The following is a 24364-nucleotide window of genomic DNA, read 5'->3' as shown; positions in this document are numbered from 1 at the left end:
AAAGAAACCTCCTATTCCTTCCCAAACAGTTCCCCCAGCTGCAGACCAAACATTCAAACATAGGAGCCTCTGGAGTACAAGTGAGGGTGGGAGAGGAGGGGGCTATTCTCTTTAGAAAGTTAGAAACTAAAGTGAAGAGTGAGTGATGGGCTCATCAAAAGGAGCTGACACAAGAACATTCAGAGGGGCCTTATTAGGAGATGAAACCCTGAAGTGAGAGAGAAGGCTTTCAGTTTTGAGAAGAGCTTTGTTAGGGAAGGTAGCCACCATGTAGAGTATGGTGCATGATGTGGGGAGGGGGGGCCGGGGGGAGCACGGATTGGGGGGAGATAGGACCTTCAAATTCCCTAGACAAGAGGGGTTTCTGACAACATTTCAAGGAGTGTGTAGGCGTCATACTGTTAAATCTGGCCTGGCCAATGCACCAAGGGGCATCTTGAGGCAGATAAAAGGTAGGAGCATAATAAGTTATGAGGGAAGTGCTGAGCTTGCTCATTGTGCCCAAGTTTGGAGTCATAGCAGGTGCCTGTCTGTTCTTTGCCTTAAGAGACATACTAATACCACAGTAAGGAGCAGCCTGACTTCTGGGAGACAGGGGCAGCTCCAGGAACTGTGACTCAACACCTTTGCCCAGTCATAAACTCTCCCAACTCCTTATTTTGTCTTAACTCTGACCCCAGAGCAGGGATAGAGGTCTCAGTTGGGGCTCTGCTTTTGAGGGCTCTCCAACCTTCACCAGCAGCATTGGTCCCCTGGAAATTTGGGATCAAGTCTCAGCTCCAGCCATGACTTACTTGGTAACCCCAGCCAGGCAAGGCCCTGCCCCACTCTGAACCTCCATTTCTTCTTGTTATAATTGAGTTATTTCCAGGGCTCTCTCCACTGGGCATTCCTCTATGTTCATAGCAGCTGTGCACCCTTGCCTCTGTGGGAACAACATACCACTCAGAGAACTTTTAGAAGCTCTGCTGCATACCATGCCCTATGACAGGCACTACAGGCATAGGATGAAGAAATGTGACTCCATTTGGAACACAAATACCTTTCAACTGCTGTGGGATGGTCTTTCTATAAGCTGTGAATATGTGTTTCTCTTATTGGTCGATAAATAAAGCCATTTTGCCCAATAGCCAGGCAGAATAAGGTTAGGTGGGACATTCAAACTGAAGATGGAGATGACAAAGGGCAGAGTCTGGGCAGACATGATCCAGCCACCCAAGGAACAAGATGTCAGCTAACCAGTAAGCCACGAACCACATGGCAAAGTATAGATAAGAAATATGGGTTAATTTAAATGTAAGCGCTAGCTAGTAATAAGCCTGAGCCATCAACCAAACATTTATAATTAATATAAATGTGTTTATTTGGAATCAGGACAGAAAGGCTCCACCTCTGGTTACGCTTAACCTCCTGGGGAAGGGAGCCTGGAGTAAGGACAATACCCAGTGGACAAAAAGCTTGAGGCACTTCATTTCAGGTGTTATGGGGAGCTCCCAGAGGTGGGCACACTTCTGTGACCTCAAGACATTGCCACAGCCCACAGCTCACAGGTCATAGCCACAGCCACAGCTCACCTCCTGCCAGCACTCAGTAAGATCATTTGTTCCCTGTGTCTGTGGCTGAACTGTCTGATATACCCTTAAGGGAGCTTCTTCCAGGCTCATTATAAATTCTTACATGTTTTCTTCATAACACCCATCACTATTTGATCTTATGTTGCTTGTCTGTTGCCTTGGCTTTTCTCTAAATGTCTCTGATCCCTCTCACACAGGATATAAGCAAGTTTTTCATCACTTCACAAACAGCTATTAGTGTCTTAATGTCAGAGGGATTGAATGTTTGGCAGAGAACAGAGAGACTCACACGGGATGTGCATGCCCAGAGGAGCAACCAAGTAAAGAAGTATATGGGTTCTTGGGGGACTGGTAAGTCAGGCAAAGAGGGGCAGGTCTAGGGGGACTGGGCAGGTGATCAGTAGAGTTTATCACTTGAGGGTGGTCCTGCAGGACAGCCATGAGTGTGAGCCATGAGTCCCTGGGGAAAGGGAGAGACTCAGTCCAAAGGAGCCACAGTGTGGGAGTGTGCCTGGCTTGTTATAACATTGTCGGAGAAGCCTGTGTGTCCAGAGCTGAGAAAAGGAGAGAAGGGAGATGAGGCTACAGGTCCTAGGGTCTTAGAGGCCAGAGAAAGATTTTAGCTTTAGTCTGGGGAAGATGGTAGCCTTGGAGGGTGTGATCCAGGAATGAAGAGGTACCTGACTTGCCATTTATAAAAGGCTTTCTCCTGCTGCCTAGTAAGAAGAAACCAAAATGGGCTAGTGGGGTTAGAAGAGAATGAGAGAGCTGGGCAGCCCCTCTCCCCAACAATAATGATGGAGGACAGGGCAGGATGAATTCAGGATGTATCTGCTTCAGAGCCTAGTGGCCAACAGAGCACAGGGTGTGGTGACGATCTTTATAGAGAAGGTGCTAGGAAACCCAACCCCCAAATTCCTCACTGCCTGACCCAGCCTAAGTTCAGGCCACAGGGCCAGGGGGGGTGTCCCCACAGTGGATGAGACCTCAGGCTGAAGCCTGTCCTGGCAGAAGCGTCTGCACTGGGGAGAGACATTTCACAGGCTCGGGCAGCGCTTCAGCCACACACACTTTCTTAAGGGTAAGGTAACCTTCAGAAGCTTTTCTAATGGCTGAAGCGACATACAAAAGGTGAGGAGGAAAACTAAGCAGCTTGAGTTTCCTCAAATCGACCTTAACACCTTCAGTGGAGAGTCTGCCAGTGGGCAGATTGGGAACCCCATGCCAACTGGAGGGACAGAACACCAGCCAGAGAGACAGATTTTTTAAAATACAGCTTTGAAGCCATGGAGGTAATTCCAATGAGGTAACAAACAGCAAAGGGTCCTCGGGGCCAATTAGCCTCCAGCTGTGGGATGGGTCTCCTGACTGCTGGCCTTTGATCTTTGTGTCCATAGCTGGCAAGGCATTCCCTTCTTGGGAAGCTGTGCAGGGGGTTGGGAAGCAGTGTGGGAGGTGAGGCAAGAGATGCTGTGTGGGTGGGGGTCAATCCTTCCATACCTGGGTGGGTCATGAGTTTGAGATTATTAAGGAAATGAGAATGAGGACCAGCACCGCCTTGTACATCCCACAATGGCAGTTGACCATGGTCTCTAGGACAAGCAAGAGCTCAACCCTTTCACCACCTTCCGTGATTCACCTTCATTCATGGTCAACTTAAAAAAAAATATATTGTATTTGCTTATTGTGTGTGTGTGTGTGTGTGTGTGTGTGTGTGTGTGTGTGTGTGCACCCGTGGGTACCACTGCACACTGCAGAGGTCACAAGATGACTTTCAGTTCTTTCCTTCTACCATCTAAGTCCCAGGAATTGAACTCGGGTGTCCTCTGAACCCCATCAAAATGACAATAAAGAGCTGGGATATGACTGAACAGTAAAGGCACCTGCTGCCATGCCTGACATTCAGCCGTATTGCTGGCCTTTTGTTGTCATTGTGACGGGGTTTAGAGTCACCTAGGAGACCCACTTCTTGAGGGGATGAACTGAGGAGGAAAGACTCACCCTGAATATGGGTAGCACCAACCAATGGTCTGGGGTCCTAAAGTGAATAAAAAAGGGTTGGGGGAGCCAACTGACCACCATCATTCTTCTCTCTCTCCCTCATGATGATGAACAGGATGTGACAAACCACCTCACTTCCCTGCCACCACATCAACCTGATGTGGGTAGATCCAGGCCTTTCTGTCTTTAACTTTGATCCCAGGGCTGGAGGGCATTGATAGTGATGCTTCTCGAAGCTGAGTGCCCAGGTATCAGCTCTGAAAGCTTTGCCTCCCAGCAGTCCCTACTGAGACCTTGGGAAAGAGTGGGAAACTCCCTGTGGTTTTGGTCCCAGCCAGCTACTCCAACTAAATGCCTCCAAGTACAAGCCAAGATGATCATCCCACTGTGCAACTCTGTGTTCCCTTTTGACCCTCCCAGGGAGTTAGTCGCTTTTACAAATGACCCAAGAAGTAGATATCAACTCTTCACAGGGGCCTACCCACATCCTGTGGAGCCAGACCCAGGCTCCTCACTTGCACAAATCCTAGTTGGTCTTAATAAAAACCCAGAGCCAGATATTGGGGTAAATGCTGGAAGATCAGAGAGACAAAGGAACAAGCCACAGCCACTTCTCACCTCACCAACTTCATGAATCCTCTGACTGAATGTCTCTGAGTCCTCAGCTGAAAGGGTCTCTAGGTCCTGTCTCCTCAAGCCTTACATGCCTTTCTCTGCCAGCCATTTCACTTCCTATCTCAACCTTCCTAGTGCTGGGATTAATGGCGTGTGTGCTTCCCAAATACTGGGGTTAAAGATGTGCGCTACCACTGCTTGGCTCTGTTTCTCTCCTAGACTGGATCAATCTCATATAGCTCAGTGTGTCCTAGAACTCACAGAGGTCCAGATGGATCTCTGCCTCCCCAGTGCTAGGATTAAAGGAGTGTGCCACCACTGCCTGACCTCTGTGTTTAACTCTGTGGCTGGCTCTGTCCTCTGAACTTCAGGCAAGTTTTATTAGAGTACAACAGAATATCACCACACTCCTCAGCTTCAAGGACTCAGGAGGACCCAGGGCCCTTGCATTGGGACAGAACATGAGCCCAGGGCTAGCATGTAGGCCTAGGCCTGGCAGGAGGCCTCTGACAGGACTTGTCAGCTCTCTAAGGTTTAGATTCAGTGATGGTAACAGCTGTCTCCTGGGTCTTGGAAAGAATGACATGGGGTGTTTGTGTATTAGATACCATGTAGTCAGAAGGTTTTCCTATGTCCTGCCCAGTCCCACAGCCACTCAGACCCAAGTAAACACACAGAGGCTTATATTACTTATAACTGCTTGGCCATAGCTCAGACTTATTACTGACTAGCTCTTACACTTAAATTAACCTATAATTCCTTATTTATGTTTAGCCCTGTGGCTTGGTACCTTTTCTCAGTTCTGCCTTGTCATCTTGCTTCCTCTGTGTCTGGCTGGCAACTCCTAACTCATCCCTTCCTCTTCCCAGAATTCTCGTCTGCTTGCCCCATCTATACTTCCTGCCTGGCTACTGGCCAATCAGTATTTTTTTATCAACCAATCAGAGCAACACATATTCACAGCATACAGGAAGACATCCCACAGCAATACCTGAATACCTGACAAAGGCAACATGAGAAAGGAAGGTTCATTTTGGCTCTGAGTTTGAAAGTATACTCTATCACGGAGAGTTAGATGTGGTAGTAAGAATGACTCCACCCACCAACAAGGAACAAGGGACAGGACCATGTACTACTTCAGAACCAACTTCTCGATCCGCCCGTGCTCAGCCATCTCAGCCTGACTGGATCATCCCTAAGACTTCAGTCCACACTACAGGTGCTCAGTGGAGATAGGAAAGTTCACCTTGGCTGCGTTAGAAGTCCCACACCAACCCAGAAGGAAGCATTTTGACTATTGATATACACATCATTTCCTTGTGCCTTCGTGGCTTCCTGATTCTCTGTGCAGGTCAGGAGGGTAGCACCAGAGACAGAAAAGGAATGAGATCATCATTTTTGTGGCTCCCAGTGAGGCCAGCAGGGGTAAGATCCATCCTCTGCAACCTTCCAGGGCTCTCCCCATCTGCCCTCTGCCTTTCCCACCATTATGTGTCTCTTCCTAGCCACAGTGCCTATGACTCAAGAGCAGTGTATCCCCAACTCAGCATATTTGGAGCTGAGCTCATCACTTGTCCTCAGTCATCGTGATGGACACCTTGATAGAACCTCATTAGTCATAGGTTGGGAAATTAAGCACCTCCATCAGAGCTGGCTCCCTTCCAGAGTGGCTCTCCAGGTGCTGTACATCATTATTCATCTACCAGATGTGCCCTTTATGACTACATCACTATTCATCCACCAGATGTGCCCTCCAGGATGCTGTGTTGCCCATCTACTTCAGCTGAATAGATACCCTGACACCTCACCCAGCCCAGCCCTCCCCTCAGTACAGGTCACGCCAGGAAGGACCAGCTGACCAAGTAATGCCCATCCAGGGCCTTCTAGGTGATGCTGATCTCCCATGGGACAGTCAAAGGGCCTAGGAATAAGCATCTCTGGCTATGACTTTCTATTAGTAGCCACAAACATCCCATTTCCCTAAGCAAGTGAAGGCTTAGGGAAATGGGATGTTTGTGGCTACTAATAGAAACACTGAGTGTTGTGTTCTGGGTCCTATACTTTCCCCAGAAGAACCAGGCTACAGATACCCACAGGATCAGGTGCCTAAGCTGGACCATGCCCAGAGGTCATTGCCAGAGTGACTCAAGGAGATGTCTCCAAGACAGACAGAACCAAGGCTAGGAGAAGACCATAGAAAGACCTGAAGAAGTGAGATCTGCCTGAAGCTCTTGGGAAGGGATGGTTCAGGGACCTGCAGTAGAGCAGGAGAGCGAAGTGAGGTCCTTGGGAGTGAGGTGACTCAGAAGCAAGTCTCTGGGCACTCAGGACAGTATGTATCCAGCAACTCCCCCAAGATCCATGTTCTGCTAACAATTCTACCTTCTGCCCCAGAGAACAAACAGCAGTGCTGTGCACAGCAGCTAAACTGTCTCATCCAGAGCCAAATATGACACAAATGGCTGTCTCCACACACATGAACATATGCCACCAACAAGAACTTGTCTATTAAAGGCTTGGTCCCCAGAGTAGCACTATCGGGAGGCTGTGGAACTGTTCAAAGGCAGGGACTATGGGCAAGCATGCTGGCAAACACTTGTAATCCCGGAACTCAGGAAATGGATCAAGAGGATCCTGAATTACAGGCAGGCATAGGCTACATACTAAGACTCTGTGGGGCTAGGGAGGGAAGGAGGGAGATAAAGGAGAGAGGGGAGGGAGGAGAGAGAAAGAGTATAGCCTAGCAGGAAGCCTTTGGGTATGATGAGCATGTCCAGGGTTAGGGATTTAGCTCAGTGGTTGAGCACTTGCCTAGCAAGTGCAAGGCCCTGGGTTCGGTCCTCAGCTCCGACAAAAAAATAAAAATAAAAAAAGCATGTCCTTAAAGACCTGAAAGCAAGGAGCTACTTAACCATGAACTACAAACTTCGAAACTGTTCCCAACATTTATTAATTTACTAAAAGTGTGCACGGTATGGTGTGAGCATCACAGAGTATGTGGCGGTCAGAGGACAATTTTCTGTTGGCTCTCTTCTTCTGTCTTGTGGGTTCCGAGGATGATCCTAAAGTCATTAGGCATGCTGGCAGGCTTCTTTGCTGACAGGGCCATCACACCAGCCCTTTTTCTTTTGTAAGTTGACCGTCTCAGGAGTTTACCACAGTGGCAGTAAAGGGACCCAACACAATTATGAATACATTGCATATGTGTGTGAAGTGAACAGCGCCTAATGAGTGAGACTGCGGGATTTGAACACTTGGTTCCTAGTTGGTAACACTGTTTGGGTTGGGTGTGGGGGTATAGATTAAAAAAGCCTTTCACCACTTTGAGTTTGCCCTCTCTGCTTTGTGGCTGTGGTTAAAATGTAAACTCTCAGCACCTGTTCCTGCCAACATGCTTGCGGCTTGCCGGCACCCACTCATGAGTTCTTAGCCCTATCAAACCGTAAGCCTGAAGAAATCTTTAAGATGCCTTGGTTATGGTGTTTTAACAACAGCAACAGAAAAGTAACAAACACATGTCATAAGCAAAAGGACAAAAGCAGAGGATGTACAGGAAGTGAGGAGTGCAGGAGCCCAGGGGAGTGGATGAATAAAACACAGACTGATAGAGTGAATCTGAATCGCCAGTGAGCCCTGATGGGAGCACACACAGGGAGAGTGGAAGGGTGGATGAGTGACAGGACAGGAGAACTAAGAAGCGAAGGAAGGGAAGGCATTAAGAGCTGGGGACCTATGAAAAATGACCTCATGGGGGGCGGGGCTGGAAAGAGGGCTCAGAGGTTAAGAGCACTGACGGCTCTTCCAGAAGGACCCGGGTTCAATCCCCAGCTCCCACATGGCAGCTCACATCTGTCTGTAATTCCAGTTCTAGAGGACCTGGCTCCCTCACATGGACATGCCCGCAGGCAAAACACCAATGCACATAAAATACAATGCACATAAAATAGTGATGAATTGTTTTTTGTAAAAAGTAAAATGATCGAATGGAATAGGCAAGTATGCACAAGAAGGGAGTGGAAGCTCGGATTTAAAAAAGCACACAAGGAAGAAATGGGAAGACATTTGGATATACAGACACAAAGGTGAAGGTGTCCCCACGGGACATAGGGGAAGATAAACTGAAGGGTAACAAACCCCTAGAAGACAAAATGAAGTGTCTCTGTCTAAAGACTCTGGGCTAAGGCCTTGGAGAAGTGTCACAGAAGCACCTTTCATAGCCTCATCTTGGATTCAATAAGAACATTATTTAACTGACACCAGCTGCTCAGCAGGATTACCCCTGGATCTGTGGGAAGGGCTAAACAGAACGGACGGCATTGTTTTCCCAATTATGTTTGCAGATAATTACCTATTATACAGCAAGCCCCCAGCATGATTTTAATAATCGCTGTTTAAATAACACACTTCCACTTTCTCTTTACAAATTAACCTCCAGGAAGTATAATTAATGCCCACATGAGATGGTTTGACATGTAGTTTGGGGTTGAGAGATGGTTGGATTCTGCCTCTGGAGTCCTCCTGTGATACCTCAGGGGCAGGTGGCTGGGGACAGAGCTTAAATCTGGAGACTCCAAATCTGGAGACTTCTACATTTCAAACAAGGCGCTCCCCTTGTGGTACTCAGTATGAGACAAGGGTGGTCCCCAGATCTTCAGGACATCACAACTCATGCTAAGCTTGGATCAGGGCCAGCTTGTCATCATTTAGACTGAGGTCTAGATTCACCTGGCTCTACAGTATCTATATGGTCTTTGGTATACAGTAGGTATTCAGTAGCACTGGTTTAGGTCACTATGGTCTCACCTCTTGCTGTGTGTTTTAGGGTTACCTCAGGTTGCTCCGGAACAGCCATGGTTTGGTGAACACACACTGCTCACATGTTCTCCCTTGCCACACTACTGTGTCTTCTGACACACCTTGGACTGTCACTCACTCCTTATCCCTGTGTAAGCCCTGTCCTGCTTGCCTTGGGCTGTGCTTTTTAACTATGAACAGAGAATCAGGAACATGAGCATGACAAACAGGGCTGGGCATGAATGAGGCCATGAGGCTCTACACTGACCCTGTCATGACTGAATCAACTAGAAGTCAGTATCAAAGGAGCCAGAGACATGCTCAAATGTCCCAGGATGCACCTTCAGGATCTGGAGGACCCAGGTCTCTTGGCAACACCCCAAAGCCATCCTAGCTGCTCATCACATGAATAATATGGTGTCAGCATGAGTTTGTGATCCTGGGCTTGCTTCCTGCCTCCTGAAGTACATATAGTCCATTCAGTCCATTTTATCGCTAAAGCTGGAGGCCACACCTAGCTCAGTGCCCTCTGGTGGGTGAAAAGCCATGTCCCCTCACCCGAGTCCCCCTCCTCACCATTCTCTTCCCTGGCCATCATCCACCTCCTCCGCATGAACACCACTCATCTCATCAGACCTGCTATGGTGCAGACATCAGGATGACAGAAGAGGCCAGTCTCAGAGAGGGCAGAGCCCCCCCTACAGTGACAGACAGGAGCACAGACACCATCTATACATGGAAAACAGGTGGAAGGATCACAGTGGATTAGTTCTGTGCCTGTGAACTTAACAACACTGTTGTTCACGGATCCAGTGAGACCAGGGCAGACTCTTTCACAGTTGAACTGACATTTGCCAGGGAATGATTGACAGTGAAGGTACTGGAAGCTTCTAGGAATTTGGGGAGCAAAAGAACCACAGTTTTCATAGTCAGATGGATGCCGGCTTGGGCCTCAGCTCAGTGTGTCTCCTAATTTCTAAAGTCACCTAGCTTGCAGGAGAGTGGAGGAGTGTGGGTACCTGAGAAGCTCAAACACTCCAAATGGGGTTGGTCACAGCTGCTGTCACTAGAGTGAGGAATAAAGATTAGGGGGGCATCTTGGAGTTTGCTTTTGCCTCTCTGTCCCTTTGGGAAGTTCCCTGGTGACTTCCTGAGACACTCAGACAGTCCTGGTATGCCCCAATAAAATAAAGCATGGCTGCAGAGAGCTTTATCGCAGGAACAGATGAAGAAGGAGGCATACAAAGTCTGTTCCTGAATCAAGACCCTGGAGCAGAGCACTCTCTTGCCTAGGTCACTCTGTTCTGGGGACCAGGTGAGGGTTCACTGTGACCCACAGCAGTGGTAGGGGGATATCATCCTATCATTGACCAAATAAAGAAACTGAGGCTCAGAGTACAGTCATTCTAATGAGAGATGCTACTGAGGTCCTGCTACATGGAGCCCAGAGGGACAGAGCAGAGTGCCTGCTGTAAGGAAGGTGGCCCTGTACCAGCGACAGATCCTAAGTAGAGAAGACAAGAAGTATATGGCAGCATTCATGTAAGCCAGGTGGTTTCCATTGCCCTAATGAAAAGCTTGCCCCTGTCCTGAGCCCACCAGGCTTCTCAGAGGGAGTCACTCAACACAGAGAACATTCTTCCGAAGTTACGGTGAATGGAGCAAGACCCAGGGATGCTTTTCTCTCCGTCTCCACGGTACCTCTTTCTAGCTCTCTGGCTCTTCAACTTTGGTTTCTTCCTCCACACGGTGAGGGGGCAGTGGCGTCTGTCACCCAGGGCTGTTGAGAAGGCTGTGTAGGCATGACACAGTAAAACCTCTACTCTAGACCACTCTGTGGGTAGAAAGAACAGGGAAGGTAGCGGTGGGAGGAGGCACACAGGCCGAAACAGCACAGCAGTAAGCATGGCGACTTTGATCTGCTGCAGGCTGTTTGGGTTAACCAGGAACTAGACGCCCTTGCCCCAAGTAGCTGACCCCTGGGGGTGGATGAGAGAAGTGGTGGCTTTCTTGGTAAACAGAAACCCACCTTATGAGATTCCTGAGGGGTGCTGAGTTTAGGTTTATTTGGGGGCCTGCTTTGGACCTAACAGGTCAAACATGACAATGGCTGGCTGTGCTGAGGATACCATGGCCACTGTAGTGAAGGTGACAGAGGTGGCTCTCAGATGGCACTGACTGCTGTTAACATTCCTGACAGCCTTTAGATGGAGCAGCCTGCAGTCATGTGATCAAACATGTATCACCCCAGCTTATAGATGGGAAATCAGGGCAGAGGGGTGACATTGGCAAGTTGTTCCCCCACACAGAATAGACAGCCAGCTGGATACTGCTTTCTTGTTCTGTTCTTTCAACTGCAAGGACAGTTCTTTTAAACTCTATGTGTGTGTGTGTGTGTGTGTGTGTGTGTGTGTGTGTGTGTGTGTGCACGCGGTGCATGTGTATTTGTATATGGATATGTGTACATGTGCATGCATGTGTGTGTGTGCATATGTATACATACATCTGTGTGTGTGCATGAATGTACATGTGCACATGTGCATGAATGTAGGGGGGGTACATGTGTATTTGTATATGGATATGTGTACATATGCATGCTCATGGAAGCTTCCAGATGTGTGTCTTTTCTTCCTTGAACAACTCAGAATGGTAATTTAATTGCATCTAGAATGTTCCTCTGCTGATTCCATTTGGAACAGAACATGTCATTCCCTGGCTCTCTGCCCCTTTGTCCCTGGAGAGCCGGTTGCCATTCCTTGGTAAGCGGGAATATCTCCATGGGCTCTGTTCAGACTTTCTCCGTTTTTGCAACTCCACATTTGCTTGAGGCTGGTTTTCATTTCATCTGGCCTGTTCAGGATTTGTAGAGATGATTAATGTGGGAAGAGCTACTGGCTCTTGGTTGAAGGGACGATGTTTGCTTAATAGCATTAGTGCTATCATTAATATTGATTATAATTAATAGGAAGGAGAGTTGAGCATTTGTAGGGGCTCACTGAGTACCAGGCACTATTGTAAGAGCTTTTATAACCAACTTCTTTTACCTGAAAATGTCCTCATAAGAAGAGTCAAAGGGGGCCTGCTCACTGCAGGAAGGGGGCTGGGAAGGGAGATTGGTGCTGAGCCAGGCAGGTCAGAGTTCAGAGCTTCATCTGGTCCTTTGTCAGTTTGTTTTGTTTTTGTTTTTTGTTTTGTCTTGTTTGTTTGTTTGAGTTTTTTTTTTCGAGACAGGGTTTCCCTGTGCAGTCTTGGCTGTCTTGGAACTTGCTCTGTAGACCAGGCTGGCCTCAAACTCACAGATATCCAACTGCCTCTGCCTTCTGAGTACTGAGATTAAAGGGGTCAGTCTTTTTTGTCTTGAATGCTTCCCTTCTTGATTCTTAGTTTCCTACTCTGAGAAACATGGTGGGCCGCTGACCTCAGAGAAGCTGAGCCTAGCAGAGGAGACCAGGTTCATACCTAAGCATTATCAGGACTCCTTAGTGACATGTCTGCATCCAGCTGACACTACAGCCAGCAGCTGTCACCTGTCACACACCAGCGCCCAGATTGTGGGTCTCATTTCCACCCAGGTTTGTGGGAGCCTGGTGCCTCATATTTGGTGAGATCTCTCTGAACCCGAAAGACACATCATGGCCAGAAAGAACGTTTTTTTTTTTTTTTTTTAAACGTTCATTTTCCTTGTCTGTCCAGGGCTCTTTGCAAGTAGCAGAATAACACACAGCACTTGAGGACAAAAGAGATTGTTAGAGGTAGGAAGCTGAAGAAATGGTTCAGGAGTTAAGAAAGACTCTGTCAGAGAATCTGAGTTGGGACCCTAATACCCATATTGGATGCTCACAAGCCTATAACTCCAGTTCCACGGGATCCAACGCCCCCTTCTGGCCTTCACAGATAGGCACACACACAAGTGAATCTTTAAAAATAAAAATAGTGAGGGGAAGTAGGAGCCTCAGGCTGGAGGCCGTGTCTGAGGACCAGAGCTCTTGATACTGTGAGAAGATAAAACCCCTTGGATTGAAACCATTGAGGTTGCCCAGGTATCCAGAGGAAATATGGGAGAGTGATGTTTGGGAGTCAATGTAAAATATTTGAGATTAGTAGTTGTTTTTTAGCAGATTCAATAGTCTCCCCTTTTATCTTATAATTCCTATACTCCTCCCTTTTTCTTTTCAGAAAGAAATCCTTGGATCTAACTTCCTTTGCTTAGTTATTTCCCTGACCATGACCAATAACAACTTGTAACTAACCCCCCAAAACAATGGCAAACATCCATAACCCACTGTGTGACCAAAAAAACACCCACCCCACCTCTTGGGAATGTGGGCATCATGTTCTTAAAATTATTTCCTGTTGTCTGGGGACAATGGCATCTTTAGGGGACCCTGAGAAAATTGGGATAATGGTCAAGTCCTGGGAGAACTGGCTGCATCATTTGCTTTCCAATCTCTGTGTGACAGGAAAGTACAGAGCTTATCTGAAGTCCTGGCTAGAGTAGTCTGCAAGGCTGGATCACCTTAGCTAGCATCTTTGAAGTTGTTCTGGATACAAATTTTTGAGGAAACTGCAACAGAGGCATTCTGAGAGGCTGGATCACATGGGCTATTTGTCTTTATTAGTGTCTGGTCCTATTTTTCTGAAAACATAGAAACTTTTAAAGGCAATGTATATTATCTACATTAACACAAGTATGGAATGTATGGTGTATACAAGTCAGCTAAAAATGATTTTTTGTTCTATGTTTGAACAGGTAAAAGGCATCTGCCAACTTTGTAAGTCCATTTGGACTATATAACTGAACTGTAATATCAGTTTCCAGTCATGCCACATAAAAGGATAGTGTGGAATAAGTCACGAGGACTCTGTAGCCAGCAAGAGTTATCATGTCTCATCCAGTCTCAGAGCTGTTCCCATGTCAAGGGATCAGCATATATATCACCTGTCTTGTAGTTTTTCTTGGTTTCTTTCCTCATGTTGGAAGCCTAGATTTTCAGGAGGTCTCCCTCAGTCAAATCTTATCTTCCTTAATTTTGAAGGAATCCACAGCTTCTTGTTTCCTATGGAAACAAAGGTACAACCTCTTCCCCAATGCAACACATTTCCTTAATTCCATTCTGAAGTTAAGATATCCTTAAAATATGTAGGCTGGTTTAATTTAGCATTTTTTTTCTACAGTCCAGTGTCTCTCAGCAATTGTTGTTTTTTGCCCATTAGCATTAAAAATTAAAGTTAATAAAGCACTACATAGGATCCAGACATCCTGTGCTATAATATTTCCAATCCTTATGGGCCTTATTTTTTAATATTACTTTACTCTCTTTTTAAAGACTTTATTATTTTTAAACTATTTTTTTTCTGTGACTGCCTATACCCATTTTCTTTTCTTTCTTCAGCATCTAAGCACATTTTAAGCACACTATACCTGTCCAGACCTTTTTTGTTTTCAGCCTGGACCTGGCTTTCTCTGCTCCTACAGCCTTCTCTGGCCATGTGAGACAATCCCTGCTGCATGGCTCCACTTGGCACATAGTGCTGGCAGCTGGCTCTGCTCCCTTGAGTCTGTGAGAGTCAAGCCTCATACCCACAGGCACCAGCCAGGAGGCATATTTATCCACCTCTGGGAAGTTGATGGGTCTCTGTATACCATGAGCACTGGGCCTTCATGAGAGACTGCCATTGCTAGGAACCTGTATCAGGCTCCCTATTCAGAACTTTTGTCAGTTCTTAGGCCCTCTGTGGATATATGTGCAGCATGTTGGGCACCAAATGTAGTCAGTCTTTCTTTGTACCATCAGCTCCCAAATAATGACTTGGAGACTTCCTATTAAGTATGAAAGCTTGGCCTTAGCTTAAGCTTGTACTCAACTAGCTCTTAAAACTTAACCCATTTATATGAATCTAGATTCTGCCATGTGGCTCATTACCTCTCCTCCACACTGTACATCTATTTCCCTTGTCTTGCTGGTGAATTCTGCCTCTCTTCCTCCCAGCCTTCCTATCTCTGTCTGGAAGTCCCACCTATCCTCTTCCTGCCTAGCTATTTATTAAACCAATTAGAAGGCACCTTAGCAGAGAGTCATCTTCACAGAGTACAAAAAGATTATCCGACAACAGGTGGTAGTGGTTATGGTAGTGATGGTAGTGATGATGATAGTGGTGGTAATGATGGTGATGGTGGTGGTGGTGGTGGTGGTGGTGGTGGTGGTGGTGGTGGTGGTGGTGGTGGTGGTGGTGGTGGTGGTGGTGGTGGTAATGGTGGTGGTGGTGGTGATGGTGGTGGTGGTGGTGGTGGTGGTGGTGGTGGTGGTGATGGTAGTGGTGGAACTGGTGGTTGAAAGGTAGATTCAGGGCCCCTCTGCCCAGCACCTGCTCAGGTGGAAATAATAAACCCTGGCCCTGGCTGGGCTCTTGCACTAAGCACCTCACATACAGAACTTCAGTACTTCAACAGCCCTAGAAAGCAAGTGTCGTCTTTCCCTTCCTCATTTAGACATTCAAGGCCACACAACAATCCCTCTCTGAGTGCCCCAGGAAGTGCCATGTGAGTGCAGTGGCCCCCCTCTGGCTGACTTACCTGATCTAATCTCCACACTAACCTGTGTGGTCAGAATTCTTGCACCCATTTTACAGGTGGGAAAATGGAAAAGACTTGTGTCAAGCTACTAGCCCCCATCACACACCAAGTGACAGTTGGAGACTGGTCTGAATGTTGGCCATGGGAGTTCCTGACTCCTTCTCTCCTCCATACTCCACCAGTGAGAGGCCAGGGATTAGTGCCCCCCAAATACAGAAGAAACTACCTTCTGGGGCACACTTAGGGCTGGTAATTAAAAGATAGCAGCCAGCCACATCTCCCCCTGTGCCATACATTTAACTCTGGTCCTACACCATGGCTATCTGCAATCCTTACCTGCGAGTCTGAGCTCAGAGAGGTGCAATCATCTCCCCAGGTGTTGCAGCAAGGATGGAAGAGGCCCCGCAGCCTGTGGCTGAGGCCAGAGGCAGCCCTGAAGCTCTCCTGCCTGGGTCTTAGGAGAGCTAGAATTCAGTGGGAACCCCAGACCCTGCCTCACTGTGGGCTCCTCATCCTCTCTGTCATTGTCATGTGACGATATCATGTGGTCTCTGGGCCATAGGAAGCAGCAGAAAGAAGAAAGCTTTTAGGAAGTCACGGTTGAGGACATGGCTGTCCTGGGGGGATTTTACAGAGCCACAGGAGGCTCTGCTCACGGACTATGAAACCGCAGGACGAGCAGCACATTTTGCTCATCTTGGTAAAGTTCCATCCCTCTGCTGCTGGGGCGCCAGTGCCAGACACTCCCTGCACCGTTGGTGACACACTGGTTTACTGAGACCTTACCTGTTTTTACCCATCCTCCCACCGCACACCTGCCACATTCCTAGCTTCCAGGGGAACAAATGGAGTCTGGCACACGGGGGCTATTTGGGTGAGTGACTGGCTAGAGAATCAGTCTGTTTCTCCATCTAAATGGGAGAGGTGACTGTAGGAGCTCTTTTAACTTCTCCACCCCACGCCACTTCTAAGGGCAATACTTGGGTACACCCGGGAAGCAGGCAAGCTGGGCAGGGCAGCATAGTTACAGTAGGACACCAGCAAGGTTGAGGCCCCTGGAAGGGCCGCCCAGTGCTGAGTGCCAGGCTCACAATGCCTGCCTCCAGCACTGGCCTGCTGTGCATGTGGGTGTGTGGCCATGGGAAGCAGGCTTTGCATACTGCAATGTGTCTGTAAATACCAGCATATTATTCTCATTGGCATATGCTTATTGTCTGTCAAATGTATACAATATACATTATTTCCTCCAAGAGTGGAAGCTGCCAAGAAACCGACGCCGCTGATGGTGCCACTTATGTTCATTTGCTGGTTTGGGAAAGAGAGGGACAGGTGGAATCAGGGGGAGTCTCCCCACAAGTGCTGGAAGAGACAGATAACTGGATGGAGAGAGACCAGACCAGCCACCAGCTTGGACCTGGGTGACAGTCCTGGGGTAAGTCCTGGGCTTCCTGCTTACCTACCTGAGCCGTCTCCACACAGGGCCCTGCAGAGGGACAGAGTTCTGGAATCTGAACACATCTGTTCTTCTGGACCTTGGGTTGCCTCCCCTAGCCTCAGTTTCCACCTGTAAAGCTCGGGGAAAGTAGCACCCTGCCCCCTGGAAGAGGGAGATGATGGGTATATTCAGCCAGGGCTCCTCTGAGCAAGAAGTACACGTACTTCTGAACCTCTGATCCCTCCAATGTGGCCTAGAGTAGGGCAGAGTGGGAGCCATGGGCCCATTTCACAGATGCACCCAATGGCTGCACTAGTAGTGTGGACAACCCAGGCACCAAGATCTGCCAGGACCCAACATCACCTTCACGGCTTCCTGTTAGACGCTGTCATGATTCCTATCCTATAAGGGACAGCCATGTCACAGGGAGTGGGTAGGGCAGACATTCAGAGTGGGGCTCTCTAGTCCTAGGACATGAACCTGGCTATCTATCGGCTCATACTCCAATTCTTGGGACTGCTCATCAGCCAACACTAAGGAAAGGTGGACACGGCTGCCCTTCCCCCACTTCACTCATAGCAGCATCAAAAGCCTATCAGGTGAGGTGGATCTTCCTGCCTTTGGGACAAGCTCAGCCTGTCACCCTAGCCCCCTTCTCCAGAGAGGGACTTAGGGAGGGTGACCTTGATGACCACAGGGGCATGAGAAGAAATCTTCAGGTGGTGGAAGTCCTTCTGGGAAATATTGTTTTTAAGCTTCATCTCCCAACCCTCTTCTCAACTTAGATGTGAGATATGATGTTTGGAGATGCAGCAGCCATCTTGCAACCATGAGGCAACAAGCTAAGGACCAAAATCAACACAGACCAGGATAGTAAAGGAGGAATAGAAAGAGCCAAGACCTGTGTTGACATTTCCTGAGTGTGTGGCCAAGCTGGACAGCCACTGCCTAATACTGTTTATCAAGGGGCATTTATGTCTTAATCAGTTAAGTCAAACTCTTTGCTCTTCTGTTCATGCTGCCCAACATACCTCAGGTCAGGAAGTGGTAACAGTGTTCCAAGGACAAATGTGCTGACTGATGCCTTTGCCCATGTCACAACCATTCATCTAAGTCCTGAAGTCTGGAATCCCACAGGGAGGGGTATGTATCAGAGGTCTTTGCTGCTCCCAGACATCCATGCAGAGTAAGACAGTGAATCCAGTAACCAGGATGTCAGTAATAGGAAGGGTCCTTCACACCTAAATAATCAACATGAAGGTGAAAGACCCTGCTGACTGTAAAGTATCCAGGTGAGATGCAAGACTGAGCTCTGACAAGTGGAAAACCGTGGGGTTCAGGTAGAGGGGTGCATGTGGAATGGGTACAGGTGGAGGGTGAGGGTGGAGGGATGAAAGTGGAGGGTGCAGGTGGATGGGTGAAGGTGGAGGGGTACAGGTGGAGTGGTGCAGGTAGAGGGTGCATGTGGAGGGGTGCATGTGGAGGGGTGCAGGTGGAGGGTGCAGGTAGAGGGTGCATGTGGAGGGGTGCATGTGGAGGGTGCAGGTAGAGGGTGCAGGTGGAGGGGTGCAGGTGGAGGGTGCAGGTAGAGGGTGCATGTGGAGGGGTGCAGGTGGAGGGTCCAGGTAGAGGGTACAGGTGGGGGTGCAGGTGGAGGGTGCAGGTGGAGGGTGCAGGTGGAAGGGTGCAGGTGGGGGGTGCAGGTGGAAGGGTGCAGGTGGATGGGTACAGGTGGAGGGGTGCAGGTAGAGTGTGCAGGTGGAGGGGTGCAGGTGGAAGGCAGGGACTAGAAGGTAGGCTGTCCCCAAGCCTCAGCTGTTTCAGTGCAGGCAGCCAGGGCTCTCTCTCTTCCCCAGACACTGAAATTCAGGGCTGGAGCTTTCTCGTGTTCTCCTGAGAAATTATCACAAGGAACCAAAGAACAATTGCTGTACCTGCACCATTCTCCATGGTGATATTTTGTAAGTGACAAAAAGGGGGAGGTGTGCTGGGAAAGGGGCAGCAGGAAATGAGAGGAGTGTTGGGGCAAATGCTTTTCCAAATGTCAGCTCCTGCTTTTGCACGGAAACTGGATTAAAGGCTCGTTACAAAGGCATTTCGCCATCAGAGTGAGAGATCCGTCTCCCCAAACGCTTTGCTCTGACAGTCAGCGTCAAAGAGTTTGACAGAACTCATTTTTCCATCAGATGCATGAGATCAAGGTAGCAAAAAAACCCGTTTCACGAGGAGCACGGGGCTCACTTACCTTGATGGAGGGGGCAAGAATTCCAAGGGGAGCACCCAGCTGGCTGCTTACTCTGATGTAGGGGATGGATGCCAGCAGAGCCCAGGGTCATTTGTCCTCTGGAAATTTCCCTGTGTTTCAGGAGTCAGTGGACAGACTGGGCTGGGAGTGGCCGAGTCTTCATCCAGGTCCACCATGATCTGGAGAAGCCAGCACAGGCTTTGCCACCCAAGTCTCTCACCCTCAGTTTCCCCTCCATCACTGATGGACCCTCCCCTGCTCTTCCCAGGTCCCAAGACACAGATGTCTTGGGTCACTTTGTTTTGTCCCCACAACTGTCCAGCGGTACCTCTTCCACAACCCCAGTAACATCCAGAGAGGCTTCACCTCCTCTGACCCTCAGGATCCTCCTCCACGGAGGTGATGCACACCAGGAGACTGTGGGTTTTATGTAGCCACTGTTGTGTTCGGACTTACTGAGGCACACAGTAGGCCTTGGGCTGCTGGTTATGCACAGTAGTCTGTGTGGGTGGAAGGTCAGTGGGTCAATCTTCGAGGGTCACATTCAGAGGCACGTCTGCCCTCTGCTGTTTGGGGTTTGTGGGTGATGGATGAAGATTCTGCTTCTGTTGCTGTTTCCCTTGATTGTAACAAAATGCCTGAGGATGCAACTTGCTAGAAGAGGTTGACTTTGGCTCCTTACAGAGTGTTCAGTCCTGGTCACTTGACTTTGGGGCCATGTATAGTACAGCAAGGTGTCCCAGCAGAAATCATGTAGAAGTGTAAAGTAGCTTGCTTCAAGCAGACAGCAGGCAGAGGGGACTGGGGGACCTGGTACAACCTTCAAAGCCACGGGTCCCACGATCTGCTTCATAGAGCCCCTTCCAAGTTTCCATTGCCTCCAAACACACCACTGTGGGGGTCTGAAGGAAAATGGCCCCCAAAGGGAGTGGCACTAATGGGAGGTGTGGCCTTGTTGGAGTAGGAAGGTATGGTCTTGTTAAAGAAAGAGTGTCACTGGGGAGGCAGGCTTTGGGGGTCTCATATATGCTCAAGATACTGCCTAGTGTCTCAGACCACTTCCTGCTGCCTGTGAGCCAAGATGTAAGAACTCTCAGCTCCTTCTCCAGCACCATGTCTGCCTATGTGCTGCCTTGCTTCCCACCATGATGATAATGGACTAGAAACTGCTGAACTGTAAGCCAGTCCCAATTAAATGTTTTCCTTTATAAGAGTTGCTGTGGTCATGGTGTCTCTTCACAGCAATAGAAACCCTAACTAAGACAACTATCAAAGTCTGGCTGCATCTAAGGTTTCATCCAGCAAGGTTTTCATAGCCCATGTGATCCAGCCACCCTCTAGAAGCTCCAGCACAGCCCTCGGGGGACACCTCCAATCCAAATTCTGACAGCCTCTGAGCCAGGCACCCCAAGATTCGAATCCCACCTCCCCCACTAGCTTGCTGTGTGTCACAGGATGGGTGTCAGCACCCCTCTGCACTGCAGCTTCGATACCAACCTGGAAAGCCAAGCATGGTGAAGCTCTCCAAGGGTTGAGAAACATGGCAGTGACCGTGATGATGGCAAAGGGGACACTGGCACAATGAGTGTCATGAGACAGCCTTGATTAGTACAATGGCCATGATGTCAATCATGATGGGCAGGGAGAGCCTTCCCCCAGAAAGGACAGTCACCGTGATAACAACAGTAATGACAACGGCACTGGCTCAAGCTCAGGACACTCTTTGCTGTGTGCCCCAGCAGCGAGCACATCCTTTACTAGCCATCATCTGTGCCTTGCCAGGACCCTCAACAGCAAACGCCATCTTCCTCAGCAGGAAGCAGCTGACAGAACTCAGTCTCTGCAGTCAGGGGTGATAAAGTGGTTCCAGGGGGCGACCCAGAACAGTTCCAAAGACTACTACATCCTTCTGGCTACATCCTTGTGGTGGCTAAACCTCGGTTCCAGTTCCCTCGCTCCCCTACGAAGCTCCTCCCTGCCCCTCCCCCAAGCCCCTTCCTTTTCTTAAGAAAAAGTTTCCATTAAAGCCTTTCCATTAAAGCCTTTCCCTCATTTTTTTTTTTCTGCATGTTTTTCTTCCCACTATTCCTGGAGCAGAAGTCCCCCACACCTTGTATGGGTGAGTCGCACCTCCTGCATTGTTGGTGTAGGTGTTGATTTGGACAGTGTAAATATTCACATCATATCCAAGCATACAGGACCCTGTCTTGGCAGTTCTTCTTTTTGCAGTTTCCTGAGAGCCATGAAGTGAGAAAGACACCTAGGTTTCTCTCAGTTCTGTGGGACTAGAGTCAGTGGAAAACAGGCATGCACTTGCCCATGAGGAGGCCGTGTGTGTGTGTGTGTGTGTGTGTGTGTGTGTGTGTAGTGGGAACCAGGTCACCGTGGGGTGGGGAAAGAGTTCCTTATATCACCCAAAGCCTTTGTGCGCGTTGCCCGTGTGCCAGGTCACTGCTGTCCAGATCACCAAGTTCACACCCTGGCAAGCAACTTTGGAGGTCCCTTCTCCTCCCCAGCCTTCCTGGATCAAAGCAGGAAGGACTGTGATGGAGGTCTGCTCAGAGCCCGGCCAGGCTGTACGCTCTGGGAGTCCTACAGAGCCCCCTTGTAGAACAGTCTCACACAGGGCAACTGCTTCCCAGCAGATCAGCAGGCCAGGAAACACCAGCCATCTGTGAAGAGGTACAGCCAGGAGAGACAGTCACAGGATGAGTCAGGTCTCTCTCTGCAGGAGACAGGATCAGAATCTCTGTGTAATCACAGCAGCCGTCAACCACCATGAGACATGGCAGAGCAGTGTGCCTGGCAATTTACCTGCACAACCTTGGCTGTCTCCCCACAAACCAGGAGGTCACTTGCCCAAGGCACCTGCAGCAAGGGGCAGGCCCAGGAATTAAACCCAGTGGCCCCAGTGGCTGCAAAGTCTCTGCTTACAGCCAGGATGTTATGTTGGCAGCCCACTTCCACCATCTGCAAAATCCAGCCGCCAATCCTGACCATTGGAACTGAGGGGACACTGGCACACTGTTAGTCCTGTATTCCCCATGCTGGTGGCTGCTGGCCATGCACAGGAGCTGAGCTCTTGAGATGTGGCTGATCTGAATGAATATGTCATTGTGGCCAGCTGTGGTGGCACACACCTTTAATCCCAGCACACAGGAGGCAGAAGCATGCCGGACAGGTCTGCCTAGTAACACCATGTCTCAAAAAGGGCCAAACAAACCAAAGGCATCAGAGTTTAGTGTGAAAACACCTGTATTTACCTCAAGATGAAGTCCCTCAGTGTGTAAGATTTGGCCTTCTCTGGTTTTAGTTACCCATACTCGACCACAGTCCAAAAGTATTACATTGAGCACTTCCAGTAAAGTATTCACAGAAATAAATAATTCCTGAGTTTCCACGCATGCCCTGCTTTAAGTGGCATCATCAAATCTCACGGGAATCTTGTCCATCCATCCAGGATGGGATTCCTCCTTTCCTCAATGTGTCCCCAAGGTACATGCTTCCTTCCCACTAGTCAAATTGTGACTATCATAGGGCTTGGACGTAAGGAACCCTTCTGTTACTTAATAATGGCCCTTCACGCCAGAGTCCCAGAACTGTGCTTGGCATTTGCCGCAAAGAGCCTCTCTCCATGCAAAGGTGAAGAGAAAGAGGAAAACTCCACACAAGATCTGCATTGCTGGAGAGAGAAGACTGCCCACACTGAATATGCTTTATCTGGAATATTGTGCTTTAAGTACGCGGAGTAATGGTGACCTGCTGTAGCCCAGGAACAGTCTGGGATTCGCAACTATCTTAGTAGGAAGATTTGCTTTTACATTGATAAATCTACTCCACTGTGTTGGTCAATGGAAAACACCTCCTCCGGCTGAGATTTACCCCCTCCCTGTCTCCAGAGACCTTTTTAGAAGATGAGATTGGGGATCTGATCCTGGCTTAGATGAGCAGGTCTCCCCAAGGCTCATGTGTTTGAACCCCTCGTCCCCAGTCAGTGGTGTGGTTTAGGAAGTTGTAGAGCCAACCAGACCTTTTGGGAGAGAGAGTATTGACCTCATGGCTTAATTGACAAATTCGACTTGATTGTAGATATGAATACACATGGGAAAACAGTAGAGAAGGGATTCGTTAGCTGCAGGTTCAGGTGCCCACTTAAGGGTCTGGGGTATGTCCCCAGGGGCCAGGGAGACTGCTGCATCAAATACAGGTGATGGGACATGTTGAACCAAGTAGAGATTCATTATAGGAAGTTGCCATTTGTTAACTCTGTAAAACAGGATTGCTGAGAAACTGAAGGCCACACGGGTGACTTCCTCCTGAATGTCCTCCAGTCCCTGGAACAGAGAAGTTTAGAGAGGGCTTGGAGGAGGGGGCTGCCGGCCGAGGGACTGAGTGTCCCCCACAGCCTCACAGGCCCAGTCTGCAGCAGGAGCGGAGCCCTCAGAGAACGCGGCTGCTGGGAAAGGCTGCGTGTCAGAGACCCATGAAAAATGAAAGGATAATAGTAAGAGGGAGAAAGGAAATCTATAATCCCCTGGGGAAAGGAGAGCCTCCATTTATCAACTTCTCTTTGAACCTTCTTTTTAAAAGTCACTCTGAACACAGGAACTCCTTAGCTGTCGACTCTGGGTGTGACGGAACTGTTAGTCCTGGGTCTGCAGGTTGCGGAAGAGAATGGTTTGAGCGCTCTCCTGTGTGTCAGCGGTGGCCCAGGGTGGCTGCAAGGGCCTGCCCTTGAGCCCTCCTCTGCAGCTCTGCCTATGATTGCTGTGTGACCTTGGGAAATCAGTCTCCCTCTCTGGGCTTCTTCTTTGTTCCTTAGAGACAGGGAGGGCCAAGGGACGTTCAAGGTTAGGTGGATATTCAGGAACCAAGGGACAGGGTTTGAGAAGTGCCTGGGTTACTATTGCTGGGATAAAGAACATGACCAAAAGCAACTTTGGGAAGAGAGGGTTTATTTCAGCTCAGGGTTGTAGTCCATCATGAAGAGAAGGCAGGACAGGAATTGGAGGCAGGAACCGAAGAAGCTGAAGCCATGGAGGATCACTACTTACTGGCCTGCTCCTCCTGGCTTGCTCAGCCTGCTTTCTTATACAACCCAGAACCACTTGCCCAGAAGTGGCACC

This window comes from Onychomys torridus, chromosome 2, assembly GCF_903995425.1.
Source record: "Onychomys torridus chromosome 2, mOncTor1.1, whole genome shotgun sequence".
NCBI lineage: Eukaryota > Metazoa > Chordata > Mammalia > Rodentia > Cricetidae > Onychomys > Onychomys torridus.
Note: the sequence above shows the minus strand (reverse complement) of the source record.